At 39.0% G+C, this 20,746-nt stretch overlaps 1 long non-coding RNA gene across 1 annotated transcript; it reads left to right on the top strand.

The window, feature by feature from the left end:
* Window positions 1–3,067: 3,067 nt before the first annotated feature.
* LOC138107244 (uncharacterized) lies at window positions 3,068–9,145 on the top strand. Its single transcript, XR_011149346.1, has 3 exons — window positions 3,068–5,560; window positions 6,919–7,179; window positions 8,743–9,145. It is a non-coding gene; the product is annotated as an uncharacterized lncRNA (long non-coding RNA).
* The last annotated feature ends 11,601 nt before the right edge of the window (window positions 9,146–20,746 follow it).

Here is a 20,746-nt window from a genome sequence, read left to right as displayed (position 1 = left end):
CTCTTTCAGGTAGATCATTCAAAGATACATATTGTGTATCTAAAACTGTTACTTGCTGTGATTCCTCACACTACAGACAAAGCATTGCACAAGTTTAAGTAAGCTTCCAAATAATACTTCTAAAAAGCTGTTTACTGCCAGACCATTATTTTTTTAACCTCTCGAGCCAAACTCTCTCAAACTGCACAGCATCTGGGGAGGAAATTATTGCTCAAACTGCCAATGTCAAGACAGATGCCAGACAAACTTAGCTGCATAGCAGTGATATCTCATTCACTGCTGTCTGAACATCACACTCGTCCTGGACTTCTGTGCTCCTCACCTTCCAGGAGAGCACTTGTCAGAGCTGAGCTGACACAAGAATTTGTACCTAAGGAGTCATAACACAACTTGGCTTAATTTGGGAAGATTTACCATTACTCCTCTCATCAACTGGATTACTGCTGCATGGCACGTTCAAATGAAGAGAAATCTATAAGGAATTTACACCAAATGATCTGTAGAACTGTGATACTAACACACAAGTCATATAGAAATAGGGATAAAATAGATAAAATTTATTAAATTATACCTGATATTATGCAACTCCATACCATATGGAGTTTTAAAGACCACCAGAAAACCCATAAATCTGACAGCCCAAAACAGGCTACTACAAGAATCAGATCTCTGTTTAAATAATCATTTTTATCACAATATCTTGGTAAATTTTGACAATTTATTATTTTTAAAAGATCCCACACCACTGAGTTTTGAGGATGACAATGATGATCTAAATGTCCTAGTGGGATATTTGTTCTTACTTCAACAGTGAGCTCGCAGGCTGATGCTTCCAAAGAAGGAATAGTTACCCCTTGGGTTAAGGGTGCTCTTAGCTGGAAATACTTTACTATTTGAAGCTTCCTGATTAACACTTCCTGAGATTCTGTAAATAACTGGGGAGGAAAACATCTCTGTTCAGATAAAAGACAGTGAAAAACTGTCTTCAGCAGGTGGAGATTGCCAGCCTTTTTAAAAGTGGTAATGTCAAGCCTCATCAGCCAAGGAACTGCAGAACTGGGTAGGAGGCATCAGAAAAACACGGAAGCACCACATTTTCCCCAGTCACTCAGTAGATGTCATTTCCCACTGTCTCAGTGTTGAAAGGTGCTATTTTCAGAGTGAAACAGTAAAACTGAGCTGCTGACCTCCACATCCATTCAGGAGAGATTATTGCCAGTTTTGCATAACTAAACTAAGTGATTTCCACTCAGCCTTTTTCTCTTTTTCTCTTTTTCTCTTTTTCTCTTTTTCTTTTTTTTTCTTTTTTTTTCTTTTTTTTTCTTTTTTTTTTCTTTTTTTTTTCTTTTTTTTTCTTTTTTTTTTCATTTCTTTCACTGTGTGATTTTGACCATCTGGATACAGCATCCTTATTTACTTTCTTTTTTTTTTTGGAAATGCCTCTTTTCATGAATTCCCAGGAAATTTTCCCTCTCATCTATGCATGTGTGACTCTGCCTATAACTAATAATAGGGTTCAGTGCTTTACAACACAAGGTCATATTCCTTGCATTACAAACATTCATAAATGTCCTATTCTGAACTGTTTTGATCTGTGCTCTCACTTAGCAGGCTGATAAGAAACTATTTTGCTGAATAACTGCCCATGTAATTTCAAGCTGTCCACTTTAAAGAAGAAAAAAATTGGCAGCTGTTTAATTTATTAAATCAATGTCAATGCAATTATGGTCTTAAATGGGTGAATTCTTTTCTTGAATGGAACCAAATCTGCCTAGTATAAGCCACCAGAGTGTCATCACAAATTGGCTTTGAGTGTCAAAACCACTGTAAAGAATTGCTGTGTGACTAATAAATGCATTGTCATCTTTAAGCTATAAGAACTAAACCATTCCCTAACCCCTTAGGACGAAAGTATCATTTACCAACCACTATATCTTCAGCATGTAAGAGTACAAGAGGGTCTCTGGTGATGTAAGCACGCATTTTGCACAATACTGAACCAGGAAGGAGTTATTTCAATTTTATTTTGAGGTTAAGAGGCACCTGAACCTTTATCATGGGTCCTAGGAATACACACACATATATGTATATGGTTTCCAATTCACTTAAATCTCAGTAAATAGGGTTATTGCTATTGCTTACAACAACACAACTAATTTTGGAAGCTACAGCAGAAGGCAAAAGAGAGAAGGTAGGATAGTTCACAGCACTAAGGAAAAGATAATGCCTTCTAATTAGGATAAAGTATGTGGCTGTGAGGGGCTTGGGACCCGCGTCTCATTTAACTTCACCAATGGCACCAAAGAGAAGAGGTTGAATTCCCACCAGCACTGTGTGCTGTGGAAGTTAGAGGGAGGGTTTTTCAAAAGAGGGGGGAGATGAATGTCACAAGATGGATGAAGACTATGCTCCTTGTTGGTTTTGTTTTATTACTGTCGTAGCTCCAGGCAGCACAAGACTATTGACTTCAGCCTGACCCGAGCTATTGGTGGCTGTAATTTCTACCATCCCTTATTTTAAGAAGATTTACCAGCGCATCATTTAAGTCACTGCACAGAAATGGCAGCACTTGTAAACAGATGATGATGAATTACCTGTGGGAATTACTTCTCCTATGTGTAGTGCTGTTGGAGGGAAATATCTGCCAGGTAGATGGCAGCTGCAGAAATCCAGTGAGAGCAGAGGGACTAAAGAAACTAACCTTCATTCCACTCTTCATGCCCTACAACAGCATGACTTTTGGTGGACAGCTGTGGGACTAGTATAGAAAACATACTGTTTACGTTGCCCATTCAGTGATATGCTTAAACACCACATTTGCTGAAATTTGCTGGGATGCAAGAAGAAGAAAAGGGGGACAAGTGTAGCTTTCTCCTACACAGAGGTATCAATGCTGCACACTCACTGTTCCCTTCTGCAACACTGATTGTATTTCCAAAGCTCTCCAGAAAATCCACTCCTCCAATGCCATCTACATTTACTGTTCCACAAAAAACATCTGTCAAGGTCTGATTAAAACCAGAACATGCTGCTTGTCAAGACTCAGTCTACGATACCAAAGGATCAGGTATGCTCTCTGGAGATGGGTACAGATTTTTGGGGATGGAGCTGCATCCAGTTTCAATTTCTGCCAGCACTCAGAGATGCTCTCCCCACCAACAGACAATCCTTGATTGTGCTGCCAACCACCTGGCTAGACAACACCTCAGCTGCTCCACTGACACCCCCTCATATAGCAGCACGCACCCCCATCCTGCCTGCCAGCCTTGGGGGGATATGCTCGACAGCTTGAGCGTTGAGAACATACTTACCCTGTTTTAAGAAGAGAGTTCTTTAAAAATAGAAAGAAAACAGGTGTCTTTAGTTTTTTTTCCCCAAGCCTCTCCCCTAAATTAGCATGTTGAGTAAGGAACTGTAAAAATGATGCTCTCTTCTCCCCTTTCCTTTCAACTCTAACAGACATCTTTAGAATTCAATCTGGTCAAAAAAAGCTAGAAGTAGCAAAGGTTTCCTTCACACCTCACAAAAGTGCAGTCTTCTGCTGGCAACCAACAAGATCATTCATCTGCTGCTTATCATCATGTTTCATGGACTTAAGGACATTTCAAGCACCTCTTTTTATGGTGTGCAGAACAGATACAGTAAATTTTCTGTATCACTCACTGAAGATTTCAGACACACCTACAGTAAGCCAACAAAGAACAGCTTTTGTTTAGTTATTTCTATGAAAGGTTATTTTACTAATTTTCTGTATTGTGGAAAAAACCTGTTTTCATTGAAATACAGAAGGTATGCAACATTCTCCTAGTATTAAGATATGAAACATGCATATCTCGGCTTGGAGTTTATTGAATCTTACCATAGGACTCATGCTTGGCAGTGTTTTGAGGCTGGGGTTTTTCTGTTGTTTGTTTTTTTTTTTAAGTGGACACACTAGTAAAAAAAAGGCCTAACAGCAGGGAGGACAGACTCTGGTAATGTCTAGGAGCTGGTGGCTATCCATGTGAATAACTAGGTCTTTTCTAGTGGAATTCACAGTGCTCCCCTTCTACCAGGGCCTGACAGAAGAATGCAGGAGGCTGTGTTTATGCACCGTCATGCTACGTGTGCTATGTCTGTGATTTCTGAACACACCTAACTCTACCCTACCCCAAGAAAGACTGGTGTGATGGAAAAGCATGGATCATAGTGGAAGCATTTTGTGCAGGCAGGAATGCAGGAGTCTCATTTGGGATATGACTGACACTGAAGTGTGAGTGAGGAGCCATACAAGTGGGCACACTGGTGCTTAGCCTGGCTCCACGGCTGAGGTGCAGAGCTGCTCAGGTTGCTCTGTGCTTCACTGCTGCGACATCCCTGGAGGGCTCCCCTGCTGCAGCACTCAGCATCCTACCCTAATACAGGCTCCAGAGAGTCACACCATGCTCTGCACCACAGTAGGAGCCTCTACAGAGCTGGAGAGCTGAGCAAAGCACAGCAAAGGTGTCCAGTGACTGGGCATAACAGCTCCTGGCTGAGTTCTGACCTGAGCTACTGGGTTGTCTCTGTGTCATGCTCCCAAGTCTCTGTTGTGCTGGTAACTTTTTTGCCCAGGACTCTTGCCCAAAGCCTCCCCAAAGCTGAGCAGTGCTGTGTTAGTGGGGCAGATGAAGGGAATGACCCCACCCATAATTTAGATATGCAAAACCACAGGAATTTGGTTGTAAGGGTGTTGATTGCTGTACTTCTAGAAGTACTGAACTGTCTGTCATGATCTTTTCTTCTTGATACCATATGCAAGCCCTCTGGGAATTTATGAATTTTTGAATATATAGATCAACACACATATAGACTAAATGGTGTTGTCATGACCCAGGTTCTGTAATGCTCATAGTTTTGTGCTGGATATAAGAGTTTGAGGAACCTTATGCACAAGTTAATGACAAATAGAAAACACCACACAGTACAGCAAACTGAACAAGAGATTTAATCCATGACCTGTACCACATGGTGTCCCTGAGCTCCTGAGTCTACATGTAGAGGCTGAAGAGCCAACCATGAGATTTTCAGATATATGTTTGCAAGTGTCCACCTCCACCTTTCTTTACTACCTGTTCTACATTGTAAACACTGCAAGAGTTCCCTAAGGGTTCCCACATGATAGAACGTTAGCTGCTGCCCACTCCTCTCTTCCCCTTATGTAAACAAGTGTGAAAGAAGAGGTGCAGAGACGGACTCCAAAAACATATTCAGATCCCCTGAGAGAAGGTCCTGCATTAACCTACTCAGATATATTGTTTATTAAGTATGCTCTGGAAAAACCTGCAAAGTGTGTTTCATTTGTATCAAATCACGCTGAACATCACAGAGGTTGCGGAGTTTTGTATGTGGTACAGGAGTAAAGCCAGATTCAAAGCCAGGTTCAGGAGGCATTCAGCAAAACCAACATAAAGCCTGATTGTTGGATTTCTTTTTCTCCCAGTGGAAAAGCAGATAAGGGTTCAGGATATATAGCAGCATGCCAGCTTTAAGGAAGATAATACAGGAAAATCTGTGAGGGGCGATGACAAATGGAGTTGCTGTGAGTACTACTTCTTGGCCTTATGTTTAGATCTCTTTCTCAAAATAATCTGTTTTATTGAGTCTGAGTGTTTCTCCTATCCCCATTTAAAACTTGAGACAGACCCTAAAAACAAAAAGGACTAAAAAAACCAGTCAATGACATACAATAAAAAGGTGATATAGGAGTCTAGCACGTTTTTGTAACTGGCAATTTTTTCATTAGAAAGGAGCTAGCACAGTCCAATATGGAATACATATATACTATATGCATACTGTACACATACCTTCCTGCATGTAGTCTGGCATTTAAGTTTGGATAATTGTCAATTAATGACGAAAGCATCTTGTCTAAGCTCCACCTCCCATGCATGCCTCACTGCTTCTTGGTATGTCTTCACATTTTCTTCATCACTGAAGCTCACAGTGCACACTAAAACATCCGTTGCCAAGAGAAATAATGTTCCTTATGGTGTTTTTAGCAATAAAATGGGGTTTTTAAGGCTCAAGTGCTAGTGCTAAACTCATTTACAGTTACTTTTGGCATTGTAAAAAATAGGGCTGTGCATCCTCTTCAGAAAGTACATGACAACTTAGGTAAAGAAAAAACACTTCTGCACTCATTTTATCAAACCTTCTATATAGGAAGGAGGCAGCCTGTAGAGAAACTGTTGGAAACTTATTTCAAAGGCAGGTTATAGATTATTGAGGGGAGACACAGTAAAATCTGGGATGAATAATCTGTCCCAAAGCCAAAAGATTTTGAAGGGAAAAGCTTAACCAGTTGGAAGAAAACAACAGATGATTTTGTCAGCTTGAATCAAGCAGAAGAGTAAAACCTAATTTCCTGGGAATTCATGAAAAGAGGCATTTCCAAAAAAAAAAAGAAAGTAAATAAGGATGCTGTATCCAGATGGTCAAAATCACACAGTGAAAAACTGTCTTCAGCAGGTGGAGATTGCCAGCCTTTTTAAAAGTGGTAATGTCAAGCCTCATCAGCCAAGGAACTGCAGAACTGGGTAGGAGGCATCAGAAAAACACGGAAGCACCACATTTTCCCCAGTCACTCAGTAGATGTCATTTCCCACTGTCTCAGTGTTGAAAGGTGCTATTTTCAGAGTGAAACAGTAAAACTGAGCTGCTGACCTCCACATCCATTCAGGAGAGATTATTGCCAGTTTTGCATAACTAAACTAAGTGATTTCCACTCAGCCTTTTTCTCTTTTTCTCTTTTTCTCTTTTTCTCTTTTTCTCTTTTTCTTTTTTTTTCTTTTTTTTTCTTTTTTTTTCTTTTTTTTTTCTTTTTTTTTTCTTTTTTTTTCTTTTTTTTTTCTTTTTTTTTTTCTTTTTTTTTTCTTTTTTTAACTCTTATGTTTCCAGGAGGACAGAATGTCTTAGAAATTTTGAAAACAATAATACAGATGTAAATGTTGGCACTGAAATCTCTGAGTTGAAGAGGAAAATGGAGCTAGTTCAGAAGTCCTGGCTCCAACTCCTTCAGGCTCTGGATGCCCTCTGGAGAAAATCACAGGTGGTTCTGTCATTGTTTCAGGATGAAGTGTTAGGAGCCTCTGGCAGTCAAGGAGGAGGGATTGCTGGCCTCAAAAGTTCCAGATATTTAAAGCTTTCCTACCTTGAAAGGTAAAGGTCTAAGTAGAGCTCTTATGACTGCAATACCTGGTCTTTAGGTATTGGTTTTGTCAGCTCCAGCTGTGGCTGCTGGTTTAAAATTCCAGGTGGAAACTTTTCCCTTCTGCACTCTGTCCTAAATCTCCCATCTGGTCCTCTCTTCTACCAATGTTTTTTCATATAAACCCTAAACACATTTGTAATTCTGAGTCAATGATAACAAGATGTTATGCTTGCACTCATCTGCCTAGACTACTGATGTGAAGACTGAAGTACTCTGGGTGTGGAGTTTGGTTTGGTGGGGTTTTTCTACTGTTTTCATGGGCAAAGTTCACTTCCTGTCTTCTGTTCATGCCACAGTAATCTGGGAAGAAGATACCCAGCCCAGCTGAGGGAGAGCAGTGGGTTAGGAGCTATTTTGACAGATACTAACTCTATTAAAATCCATGGATCAGATGATTCACATGAGAGCACTGACTAAATAATAATAAACCTTCAAAAAGAGATCACATTTCATTTGGAGATAAGTGAACCAATTTCCATCTCCCAACTCTAGAATATTTTTCTAGATGACCTTGAAAAATTGTTGAGCTCATCACAAATATACAGAAAAGAATAACATATGAACATGTTTTTGGTAAATTTATTTATTCAGAAATACCAAGTAAAATCAGTTTGATTGTACAATCAGGCTGATTCAGTGGTCTAAGTGGAACATACGCATATTCTTGTCTTTAGGTATATTTTCTGTATTAGCTAACTTTTGACTAAAATGATCAGCAGTTGAACAGTTAACAATGTTCACATACTGCCTGTCATCTTCAGATTTCAGAGTCAGTATTGTAAACGGAATGAGCAGGCCATACCGATTGAAAATTATTCTTTTGATTGTCTTTGGTCTCTTGAACATAAGACTGCAGCAGTCCTGTTTGATTCATGTCTTTAAGGATTTCCTCGCATCCATGACCCTGAGGAACATAATTTTATTTTAAATGGGATGTGAGAATTCAGAGCACCAGCTCGACACCAAATTTAATAACGATATAAAATACTGTGTGAATGCAGCACGAGAAATTTAAGAATTCAGCAGAACACGCCCTTCTTCCTTCCACCTTGTTTTTTCCCTATCATACTTAAGTTCAGGTTGGCATTTGTTTATGCAGTAAGCTAGCTCCAGATATCATCTCTCAACCCCTCCTGCCTGTTTATTTCCATCTCTGTGAAATATTTATTGCTGTTTCTTATACTCTTCTATCCTGAGGCATATGGCTTTTGTTTACATCACAACAGAATTAAGTAGTAGGATGTGTTTGCACAAGCCTTACAGGCATGTTCCTGCTTGGGCTTCTCAGGTGTTAATTATACCTGCTGGTGTTTTGTAAGCAAAGGCCTATGTTTCTGGTAGAACAGAAAGTTTTACAATTGTCTGCACTGTAGAATGTGGAAGAGGTGCAACTCAGAGATAACACCAGATATTAGGGCTGAGAGACTGGCAGGGTGGCTAAGTGCATGTAGAAGAAGATAGGAAGAGAACACATAGAGGACAATTGAGTAATTTTTCTACTGTATTAACAGCTGAAGATCCATGCAGTGCAAGGGAGACAGGTTCCAATGTTAGCTTGGACTGGAGACCGATCTGAAGTGAATCTGCAAGACAACAAACTCACAGTAACTGCATTTGTGATCATAGCTCACACTGCCCAGAAATGAGGAGTGGAGGCAGGAAACAAAGACAGTGTCCACAGAAAGTTGGGGAGAACAGCAAGGCTCCTTCAGAGGAGAGAGGAGGAGTGAGAGGAAGGAGCCAAAGCCCGCTGTGAAAGCTGGAGTGGGCCTGGCTTCAGGCAAAGTCAGCAGTGTCCACAGCATCTGGCTGGGCACAGAAGTTCTTCACCCAGCATCGGATTAAGGAAATGGGCATCTGAAATCTTGACAACAGCAGCCTGCCTCTTCTGTAAGCAAGAACATAGGCTTTCTAAACTTTTAAAGGAACATTAAGTGTTTCTAAATCACTTCTAACACCCACAGGAAAGGCTCTGTGTTAAAGCTGAGTATTACAGTTTGAACTGCATCACTAATGTCCAAGACGAGTTTTGCTTATCACCTATTAATTTATTCATTCTTTCCATGTTCAGAAACCACTTCCATGATAGGTATATCTGTAACATCAAAACACCAAAGGAATTGGAGTCCTGTAAATTGTTACTTCTTTAATCAGCTAGATTATATGCAACTAAATATGCATTGTCTTAAAGAGAGAATTTATTTACTAAAAGGTGATAAACAAGCTACCTTTTTGTAGTAGAAAGGCAATTAAAATGCTATGCATAACATTTATATGTCCATAATGTATAAAAATGTTTTGCTTCCAAAACACTAACCCTGCAACTTGAGTTAGAAAAATCCATACTTTCAGCTACTTTAATATGATACATAGATGACATAAAACACTCTTTTCTTTTCTCTTCTCTTTTTGCTTCTATTTATAATAATAGTAAGAAGTAAGAAAAACCTGTTATGCAAGGTAAGTTATTCTGTAAGCTAGTCATAATTCATATAGAAAGGCAATATTGATTTTTATGGAAAGGCTGAAATTAGAAGATATAAAGCATCCTTTTGTCAGATAGCTTTTGGGGGCTAACTACTTCAACCACATTCAGAAATAAAAACTGACCTTCTAAAAAGAAAAACATATCAATAACCAAACAGAATGACCATGACACATTTATCTAAGTAAAATTTCTTTCATGGAAATATTAAAAATAAAGAACATTTACAGTGGGCAGAATGATCCATTGGAATAAGATAATAGATGCAAATTTTGGTCTAACTTCTGTTTTTTTCCACGGCAAAATCAATGAACTATGGTGTGTAGTAAATTAGTTAATAATGTAAGATGTCAAACCCCATAAAGGATGTAAGATTTGATTTTACAAATCAGTTCTGCCTGTGAGAAGTTTTGCAACAGTAAGTACTAGTGATTAAAATGTCAGCATGAGGGACTGCTGCAGATTCTACCACTTTAATAACAGAATGTAATAGTTACATGCTTGGAAAGTCCGCATAATAACAAATACAAATTTCAATTTTTTTTAAAGAGTGATTTGAACTGAAAATTAAAAAAGAAGCACTAAATTACAGGAAGGTGGTCTCCACAGGCAGCTCCTTTTTGATCAGTACATACTCTGCAGCTGCTTTTGCAGCACCTTTACCACCCTGCCAGCCAAGAGAATCTGTGTTTGGGGACAGTGTCAGATTTTCTGTGTCTGGCTTTTGCAAAAATTGCACACATTCTGAACATGATGCATTTGCAATTTCTTAAAATACTCTCCTATCCTCAGTTATTTGCATTCTTCAATTACCAGCCAGCCAAATCCCAACAGGACTTGACAGTTTCAGTGACAGCAGTTTCTTCTCACTTTCTATGGCATAACACAAGCCACTGCAGAATTCCTGTAGGCCTTACTTTACCTCTTAATGTACCACTTGCTTTCAATATAAGATCCAGTCCTTTCTTCCTGATAAGTCTTGTATTACTATTTCCAAGTGTGCCAGGAATGTGTTGCATCACCCAGTGGTGACAGCTCAAAAGTGAACTTTGCAGGGGCAGTTTAGGTTTATTTGATAGTCAATGTCTTCTTTAAAAGATAAAGTGACATTATGTGTATTTCATATTTACCAAAATGTAGACTGTTGGAAAATAGTGGCAATGGAAAGTTTTGGGGGCTCTGAATTTGAAAATTTTCATACTGTAACTTTTTCTTGCATTCTTTTCCCATTTAGCATCTCCTTCCTTTTACTTTCATTCAACTAGCACTGTATCTGCTTGCAAGACCCCAGCTCATCCTGTTTTCTTGTTATTATGGCTCTGCACTCTTCAAGACTTCTGATATTTTCTCAAAAACTTTTCTTTGAAGCACTGCAACCCCTGAAGCAACTTCTTTAAAAATTCCTTCCAGCTGGATGCACTGCCAAAGCAGGTATATGATTACTCCTTTCAAGATGGAGACTGTACTACAAAGCATGCACACATCTACAAAGCATGCACAAAGAGTGCAAACATCTGTCAGCCTCTCTGAAGCAAAGAACTGAGCTGTACACAGTAAGTTCAGCGTCTCATCTCAATTTCTCACCACAGACATCCCCAAAGCATTAACATGTTTTCATATTCACTCAATAGAGTTTAAATTTGGAGACACTGGACAAACTTTGAGAATTCTAACCTTGCTATCATCAGCCAGTCTTTTCTCTAAGTTAGTGTGCAGTGCTGCAGGAGGGAGTAGATTTCTACTCACTGTAGAAATCACACTATGAGTAATTTCCCTTGAAAAACATAAGACAATGATGTAAATGTTATAAAATGTTTCACAGTCACCCTGCCAAATGTCTTTGGGATCTTCCAGCCCTGCTTTAATATACAAAAAGTATCTTGAGCTGTGCAGAAAAACAGCACGTGGGGTACCCATGTGCCTTCACCATTCTCCATTTAATAACTCCCACCACTAAGCAATGTTATCCCATGTCTTCTGAAATTATATTGATTTTTTGGCTTCTCAGAATTTTCCCAGCTGAGAAACTTCTGTAAAATTACCATTATCACCCCTTTCTAGCTTTATTTTCTTATTTATATTCCAACTAATTCAATGGAAGAGATCTTTAAAACAGAGCTGGGGGCGGGAAGTAGAGACATCCCAGTGGAAGGAACATCCGTCCAGTTGAGATACAGCAAATATGTGCGACTCTCTTCAGGTGAGTTGTGGCTCTGCCCCAAGAGCAAATCATATGTAAATGGATTTAGACTTCCATGTCCACAAGCTTAGAGAAGTCGACATGTCTCAGCTGTGGTATAGGACGAGGTGCAGTTACATGAACTTTAGCTGCATATTAGTATTAGAAACTTGATTAGTAATTAATAGGTAATAAGAGTCTTCATCATATATTCCCTTAAGAATTCAAAGAACACAACTGAAAAGCCTTTGCAAAAAATAGAGAATACAGTGAGTTGCAAAAGGGAAATGGAAGAGAATGTATCCTCTGTAATAAGAGATGAATGTTTGTCATTAGTTTAATGAAGGGGCCACAGAAACCTCCTGCAGCCCCCCATTAGTCTAACAGTTACTCCATTGTATACATATACAATACACAGTCACTTGTCCTTGTGAGGGATCATGTCTGGGGTAAGTCCAAAGCCTAGAAGTGAAGCCATTTCTACATTTCTGAAGCTTAGATTTAAAGCGTCAGGAATTTAAAAACGAAACAAAACAAACCCAACTTTTGACTGCCCTATTTTTCTAAAATACTATCTCTACAACAAACATTCTTCTTTGGTTTTGTCTGAGAGCTTGGTCTAACCATGATTTATTTCCACCTAATATTTATGTTTCTGGTTAGAAGGAGAAGAATTTTCAAGACATCGATGTTCAGCTTTGCACCTACTTCCACTGGCTTGAACAAACATACCACATTTATGTGTTAGAGAAGACAGAGACATTTTGGTCACTTGTGTGAGCAGTACATGCAATTATGCAGAGTGGGAAAGTTTTAGCTTTCCATCTTGAGAACAGTTAGAGGTACAAGGCTGTCATTTGTAAGAGGAACTTGAATACAGATAAAAGGTGCAGTTTATCCTCAAACTGCTATAGGATCCATAAATGTATGGATATTTATGATAGAACACTCAAGCCAATAACAAAGTAAGTATTAAAATGTAATTTTGAGGAAAAATTTTCTTCTTACAGAGACAAGCAAGCCAAATCTTTTCATTTGATGGGAGAATCACACTTGTGATCCTGTATCATAGTTTCTTCCACAGCACTTGCATTTCTTACACATGCAGAACAGTGCTGTAGTTTTTTCCTGACCTGGGATCAGACGCAGATGATTGCAGCAAGAATAATTCTTCATCATGTTGTGCTTGGCACAAGGAACACAGGCTGAAATCCAGAAGAGTGGAGATGCAGCTGGTGCAATGTGCAGATTTTGGAGCAATAGCCTTGTCCTGCCACCTTTTTCTGGTTATCTGTCCTGAAGGAAAGGGAGATTAACATATCACATAATCTCCATATGTATTTGGGGGTTTCCATTATGCAATTCAGGGTGAGATTTCCTACCCAGATGCACATCTGTCATCTCCCATCCTTCAGCCAACATAAGACTACAAATGTAAGAGGTCTGTAACTCATCTGAGGGTGTAAGCAGGGACTGTCACACACAGTCCTTGAAACAGCCTGCTGTCCATGGATAAACTGCATGAACTAAAAAGGCAAGGCTGAGGAGAAGGCAATATGATCTTTCTTTTGCAGTAAATGAACATTTTTCATAAAGTTACAAACACATAGAGTCGATTTATGCTCTGAATATGAAAAAGCAGCACTTTAGGCAGATCTTCAAAAGACAGAGTGTACTGTTCTTGTAAATGCAAACGACATATGGTTGAGCCTGCTTGTGTTAATTGGAGATAAAAAGAACGGGGGGAAAAAAGGTGATATCTTTTGAAAGAGTCTCCCATTAGGGCAATAGGAGCTGCCTTTACAAGGTGTGATGTTGAAGTCTGGCTTAGCTCAATCAGCAGCACACATGCAGTCCCACTAAAACTGCTAAGGTTGCTGCAGCAAGAGACAGGGAAGTAAAACATAGTGCCAACAAAATACTAGCAGCAACAACAGAGTAATTTCTTCATTTCATCAAGCAACAGAAATCATACCAGTTAATCGTAATTGTTGCTCTGTTTTTTTAAACTCAAGTGTCTAAATCAGGAGATTACTCAGCTGAAGGCCCAGTATAATGAGAATATATGCTTTCTTTTTCCACAAGAATTGGAAGTGGTATGATCTAAGACTGACAACTCCAGCATCTGGGAGTGCTTAAAGCAATTCGTAGTTTTGCTCCAGTCATGTGGCTCTGGACAAAGACTGAACAAAAATCAAATTGATTCAGAGGAAGTCCTGATGTTGAATAGGACTCAATAAATTGGGCAGGGAGACTTTATTTGCCTTGATTCATTATAAATGAATTACATTCTTTCTCATCTTGCAAATGCTTGGCTGCTATTTTGGTGTAAACATTCATGACTATGTTAATTGCATTGTATCTTTTTATATTCAATTTAGAGATTTTATTGCTCTACTTTAGAGGTCCTAAATATTTGATTTATATACTTTTTCATCAGGCATTTTCATAAGCATTATCTTCCAGATGTACTTTGTATAGTTTTAATAGAAATGCATATCGCATTCCAGAAGTACTGTTGCCAAAGAATCTAACTTAAAAGTGGAGGGAAATACTTTAGGATATGCAGATCTACTTCCTGCTTTGCATATTTCACATTTTAACAGCAACATGAACTGCAAGAGTAACAAAAATTAATTACTTGAGAGCTATTCTTACCATATTAAAAAAATTAATAAGTTCCATATTTCCCACAGTTATTCTGCAAGCTGATACTGAATAAAACTCCTAATCTGACTGTATAGAATCAAAATGAAACTTTACATACAAGTTTAAAAACTTTCAGGTTTATATGTACATGTGCCAAGGAAGGGATAGGAACCCAAGATTCTATACTTAACCATCTGGGAAATGAGTAAAAATCTAAGTTAGAAAAAGACTTGCACTAATCTGCCTGAACCAGTCCAAGTCAGCCTTTTGTACCTACAGGTACCTCATATATGTGTGGGCATACTTGTATACAAGACAGCGTTTTCACCTTTGGTGCTCCATTGTTCACCTGTTCCCTCATGTGAGGGGACACTTATCAGATAATGTTCTAGCAATTGGTATGTTAAGCTGTTGGCTTGGTGTTTTTAAATTATGACTTTCCATTTCAAGTCTCAGCCATGTATCACCACTCTGCAGTCAAAAGTTTGCTGATAGAACTGAGTGCTTGGAAGACCACGTTACCTATGCAGCAGATGCAAACAGTTCCGAGGGACATTCCCTCCGCTGCAGCTCACGAGGGAAGCTTGTATCCACTGAAACATGGTGTACTTCTGGTTTGGGGTTGGGAGCAGCAGGACACTGGCAGCCAAATGAGGAGAAAAGGCAGTTTCATGCAACACATGCACCAAATGGCCAACACTTTTGTAGGAGGTTAGAAGATGAATTAGCCTGATTCATAGGCTTTACAGTAAACTCCATCTTCTATGTAAGTCCTTTTTTGTACAGTTTTTTCCAAAATTTGACGTGACATATGTAATGACATCCCTGTGGCAGATTATACAAAAGCAGCCAACGCATTACTCTATTTTTGGTTAATACCACTTTCCCAAGCAAGGGATCCATGCTACAAAGCTTGACATTAGATGACTTTTGATATGTGAACAAACAGTTTTTCTGAAATACTTTGATTACATCCAATCTGTTTATGAATAATTCAGTAAAGTAACTTTCAGCTTGTGACATTTTTTCATATATAAGGTCTGAGATGAGCTGAAAAAACACAGGGTCAAATTTACTGAAATTTAGAGGGTGGTTTACCCCCTGTTGTTCAGACACCCACCTTTAAAAATCCTATCTGGAGTCTGAGACTGCTAAGCGTTAAAGGTATCATATCAGTTGCTGTTTTCCCACCCCACTAGGAGAGAATTTCCTTCTTCTCCTCTGTAAGTACAAATCACCCCTCTATTACTATATCCCACAGCCGTAGGGAGGAGAGGAGACAAATCCAGCAGGCAGGAATTGTGCAGCAAGGTTGATTTATTTAATTATTTTACAAACTCTTTTACAGACCTTTTTCTTCATAGTCTAATTGGACAAAGGATCAGCCACCCCCCTGGGGCGATTGGATAGAATCCTAAAACATCAATTGTCAAAATATTTTTCTACTGTACTATAAACAAGGCTCTGCAAGGTCACAGGTGTTCATAGCTTATAGAACTCTGCTACTATCTTTGTGAGAGAGAAAAGTATCCCACGGACTTAGAAAGAAGCAAGAAAAATTCTTGCTAGCAGCAATATTTGTATCCACACCCACCTTGCACACCACGCTAGGTGCAGGATTTTTGTCTTCACCTTTGGTGAACCACTCTTTTCCAGTCCCTTATATGAACTTGCTTCCCACTTCTTTTTTTAACTTCACTTTGGCTTTTCACATTTCTTCTCCTTACACTCCTGCCCCTTACCCCAAAATCCTAAAACCAAACAAGTTGGAGAGTCATCTCACACTGGTTAGACCCTCACCTGTGAGAAAGAGAAACCTTGTTTTCAGGTCTGCCTTATTTTATAAGATCGCAGTGGTAGCACTCCTCTTAGTATAATATTAGGGGTTAGAATATTAATTTTAGAACTGGTTTTAGATATCTGGATTGGGGTTCCATACAGACTAGACTGGGTAGCTGCTTCATCTTCTCACAGTGTTCCCAGCTCCAACACCAACACACCTCTCAGTGTATTAGCTTGCTTCTCCCTGAAGCTTTTTCCTATGCTACAGAATGTGGTGCTCTACGGGAAGCTGTAAAATGTCTCTCAGATTGGCTGAGGCAAATCAGTGCCAGGATGGCTCTCTGCCCACTCTGGCTAGTCCTGCTGAGAGCCCCATGCTAACCTGCTGCTGCTGCTCTCTGGTGTTGCAGTGCGGTAACACTGCATGGGGTTGCATGCATGCACCAACTATTTTAGAGGTAGCTGTGTGTTTCCAACATATTTTGCATTTCCTGGATTTAGACATTACTGCCTAACTATCTACTTTAATTGGTGCCTAATTAGCACCAGTACTGTGTTTTCCCCATGTGACTGTCTCCATCTTTACATGTCTAAATCTGTCCAGTTCATCATATGGTATTACTCTGTTAACTGTCTAAACAAATGTAGCTTTTAATGGGTCTGTTGTGTGAAAAGTCATGTTTACACATTGAAACTTCTGCCTTTCTATTAGTAGCTCCTGCAGACAAATGCAGGAATTAGACTGCTATTCGAAAATCAATACAAAGAGGACACAAAGAGAACACGGTTGGGGTGTTCTGAGTGGATATTTATGAGAGGAGAGGATTGATCATCAAGACTATGTATTATACAACATCCTCTTTTATATCTAGCTTCAATTGCCCCTTCTGAATGGTATGCATGCTGACTAAAAAGGAAAGCAATCTGGCTGGATTCTCTTGTTACCCATTTTCTGAGAAAATTAACCAAACAAATAAAAACAATGGTATCAGGAGTTAAGATGGCCCTGTAAGTAGCACTTTGCTGGAGATAGCCAGCCATGTCAAGGGATTAATATAAATTCCTTGTGACAAATCCATCATACTCCAAGTGATATTGATGGAACACGCTAAGGTAATTCCAAGTACCATTTCAATTACAAATTATAAATTTCTATTCCGCAGGGAACCTGCTTCATCAGAGTGTCACTAAGTTGTATCCATCTGGCACACAAGCTCATTTCCCTGTCTTCAGATATTTACTATCATATTTTTCATGGGCATATACATTCCTGAACCTTCCACAAAGGACAGAAATGAATACCACCAGAACAGAGCTGCAATTCCAGTTCAGCCAAGGCAGATGAAACTTGAAAGAATTCTATACGTATGAAATGAAAGAGTATGGGGAATCCTTATTTCATCTTCATCAAATTATCTGCTGTTGCTGAATAAAGCAAAATAAAGCTTGCATAGTTGCCATCAATTACTCTGTTATACTCTGAACCCTTTCTGAATTGCAGAGAGTGCTGGAGGAATTGAAATCTGAAATCTTTCATGAGTGCCTCCCAGAGGACATTACATTATGTCATTCTGTTATACCTTTACTCAGTGAAGTCTGGCATCTATATTTCTTCCACCCTTACTGTCTTCTGAAAACTAGAGCCCAGTCTATATCTTATCCCTTTCTAGTTATTTATACCTTTGCAAACTGTCAATTCTGAAACATACCAGCTGAGAAATTTGGTTTAATGATAATTTATTTCCAGAATTTACTTAGAAAATTAAAAAAAAAAAAAAAGAAAAAAAAAGAAAAAAAAAAAAAGGTGCTCAGATGTTCCTAGGAATAAGAAAAATATGTTTTGCCTAGCAGAACTGACCAGTCGGTAGGTAACCCATGCTGTTCTGGCCAAATGAGTCTCTCTGCAAAGAACTGCCAGACACAAAACCTCCTTGCACTCTTTATCTTGCTCATTGAACTTGTTTCTAAATCCATGCATTTGGAATTATGATTCAGTGCAGGAATATCTAGCACAGTACCAACATGGACTCACTTCGAAATTTTAGGCAGCTATGCTCTCTGCTCCTCTGTACAGAGGAGTATCCTCTTCCAGCCCTGGGGAAAGTGCCTCTGTGCTCACAATGTCCTTCTTGCTGGAACTGTTGCAGCTGGGAGGGGGATCCAGTCTGAGCAAAAGCTGGACCTAGCCTGGATGAGGTCATGGAAGAAAGCAGATTTGGACAAAGATCTTGGAGCTGAGATTAGAAGAGGAGGAGGCAAAATAGCGACACAAGGTCAGGGCAAGCAGAGGATGATGACTGCTGCAGTGAATACCACACTGAAAATGATTGATTCTGCGTCTGCTAGCGCCAGAGCACTCCTACATGATGTCAGGCGCATTACTTGAACTACAGGTGGCCACCAAGCGCTGATTCTATGCTTGGTGTTCGGTCTGAGAGCCTGGGGTCTGATTTGTAGAAGTGGTTAACATTCACAGCTGCATCTGAAGTCAAAGGGAGCTATGCTTCAAACATACAAAGCATGGCGTCATGCTAACTATTTCACCAAGGCAAACCTCAGTCATCTTAAGGCTAGCAACCAAAATTAATAGGCATATTTAACCTTAATCTCTCTGTCTCATTTCCTAATAAGTAAAATGTTGATGTTCCCTACATCTCATGAGTGTAATTCATAAGCATTCATTATACGCTCAAGGTACTGTAACAATGAATGCTGTAGAAAAGCCTGCTACAATGTCAATAATTCCACACTACAAGCAGGATTAAACAGCTTTAAACAAAGCCTGAGGACATATGCTGAACAAAGAGATTAAACATAAACTGAAAGGCTGCACATTCAGTGAACAGTGTCTGTCCCATGCACTCTACAAGGCAGGGGTCCTCTGAGCAAAACAGTATCATCACACAATTAAAGGCTAAGTTGTAAGTCATACCCTCTACAAGTCACAACAAGTTTGTCTGAAAACTCTTACCTTTGGCCTACCCTAAAGTGTCAATGGCTTTTAAACCATAATATTACTTTCATATGGGGCTTGTGTTTTGGATTCTTTGGGGGTTTTTGTGTGAATGGAACATAATAATTTAAGGAGATACATATTTTAAGTGCTTTATGCTGTGCATGCAAAATCATACTGGTTTTGTTAAAGAAGATAAGTAGCAGGGGAATTCAAAATAGGAAAACAGTTGCATCGTATCAAGCTATAGCACAAAGTAATTGCATTTATTTTCCTGCCCATTGCCCTAGCCAGGCATTATAATAATAGGTGTGATAGTTTGTATATATGAAAGTAAATAATTTTACAACTAATTCACATGTTTAAGCATATGTTTCAACAACAAAGATTTCTATTTCTTCTTCCTCACAAGAGATTTCTTTTTTAATCTGTTGATGCTTAGAAATAGGGCAAGAACTCTCCATAGTACAGTCTTCCCATGTTAATTTTGCTCCATTGATTGGTCTCTTTTTCCATCCTTTTTTTTAAATCTCTGCCTAGAGATCAAAGACATTCTTTGCAACCAGAAAAATAAAGATTTATTGATTCATCTTACAGGTGTTGTCTGTCTTCTCATCCAAGCATCCATTTTTTCTCAAACATTCAGTGTAAGTGCTTATCTGTTTCTCATCTGCAACAGCAACAAGCACTATTGACCAAATCTGCAGTGCCAGCATCCAAACAAGACAGTAGATACTGAACTATTCAAAAGAATATAAAACATTAAAACGTTCATGGAAGCAGAGCATGGTAAGTAAGCCCCCCAGTACTTCCTAAGTGTTTCAAAGACATGTTTATGAGAATTAGGAAGTGGTAGTTTAACCATGCAATTAGAGTTATGACTTTATCTGGTGATAGGTATTGGCTATTTCTGTTTTAAGTGAACTGAAGCCCTAAAGGTTTAGCCCAAAGTGGGCTTATTTTTTGTATCCTGTTACCGTCTCTTTTTCAGAAATGGTATGTCATACCTAATTTTGCCATTGCTACAGGTTTAATGTAAGATTGCAGAGGATCTGTGCATTGATGTCATAGAACTGTGTAACTAAAACCAGGAGATTCCTCTCCAAACTAAGAAGGTCTGTTTGTTCAGGCAGTATGTACTTTTTATCAAGGAATGCAATGGGAATGGTTCTTTATCATTGGAGTCTTTGTACTCTTAACCACACCAGCAAGATTAATTTCCATATATTACCCTTTGCTGCTGGTTGCCAACCAAAAAATCAAAGCCAGTAGCATAGGTAGCATTTACCCAAGCCTTCCAGGGCAAAAACATCTGAATGCAGTCTCCTGAGCAAAATTTCCAGCTGCAAGTGTGCAAAGATTATGAGTCAGGTCCCCTAAACCAGAGTACTTTTTTCTTAAGCCTTAAAAGGAAAAGTGTGATTGCTTTTTAATTTCCGACATGGCAAGTTACACTTGGCTCCTGAT

Source organism: Aphelocoma coerulescens, chromosome 3 (genome assembly GCF_041296385.1).
Source record: "Aphelocoma coerulescens isolate FSJ_1873_10779 chromosome 3, UR_Acoe_1.0, whole genome shotgun sequence".
NCBI classification, from domain to species: Eukaryota; Metazoa; Chordata; class Aves; order Passeriformes; family Corvidae; genus Aphelocoma; species Aphelocoma coerulescens.
The sequence above is the reverse complement of the archived record's forward strand: the minus strand, read 5'-3'. Positions and strand labels throughout refer to the sequence as shown.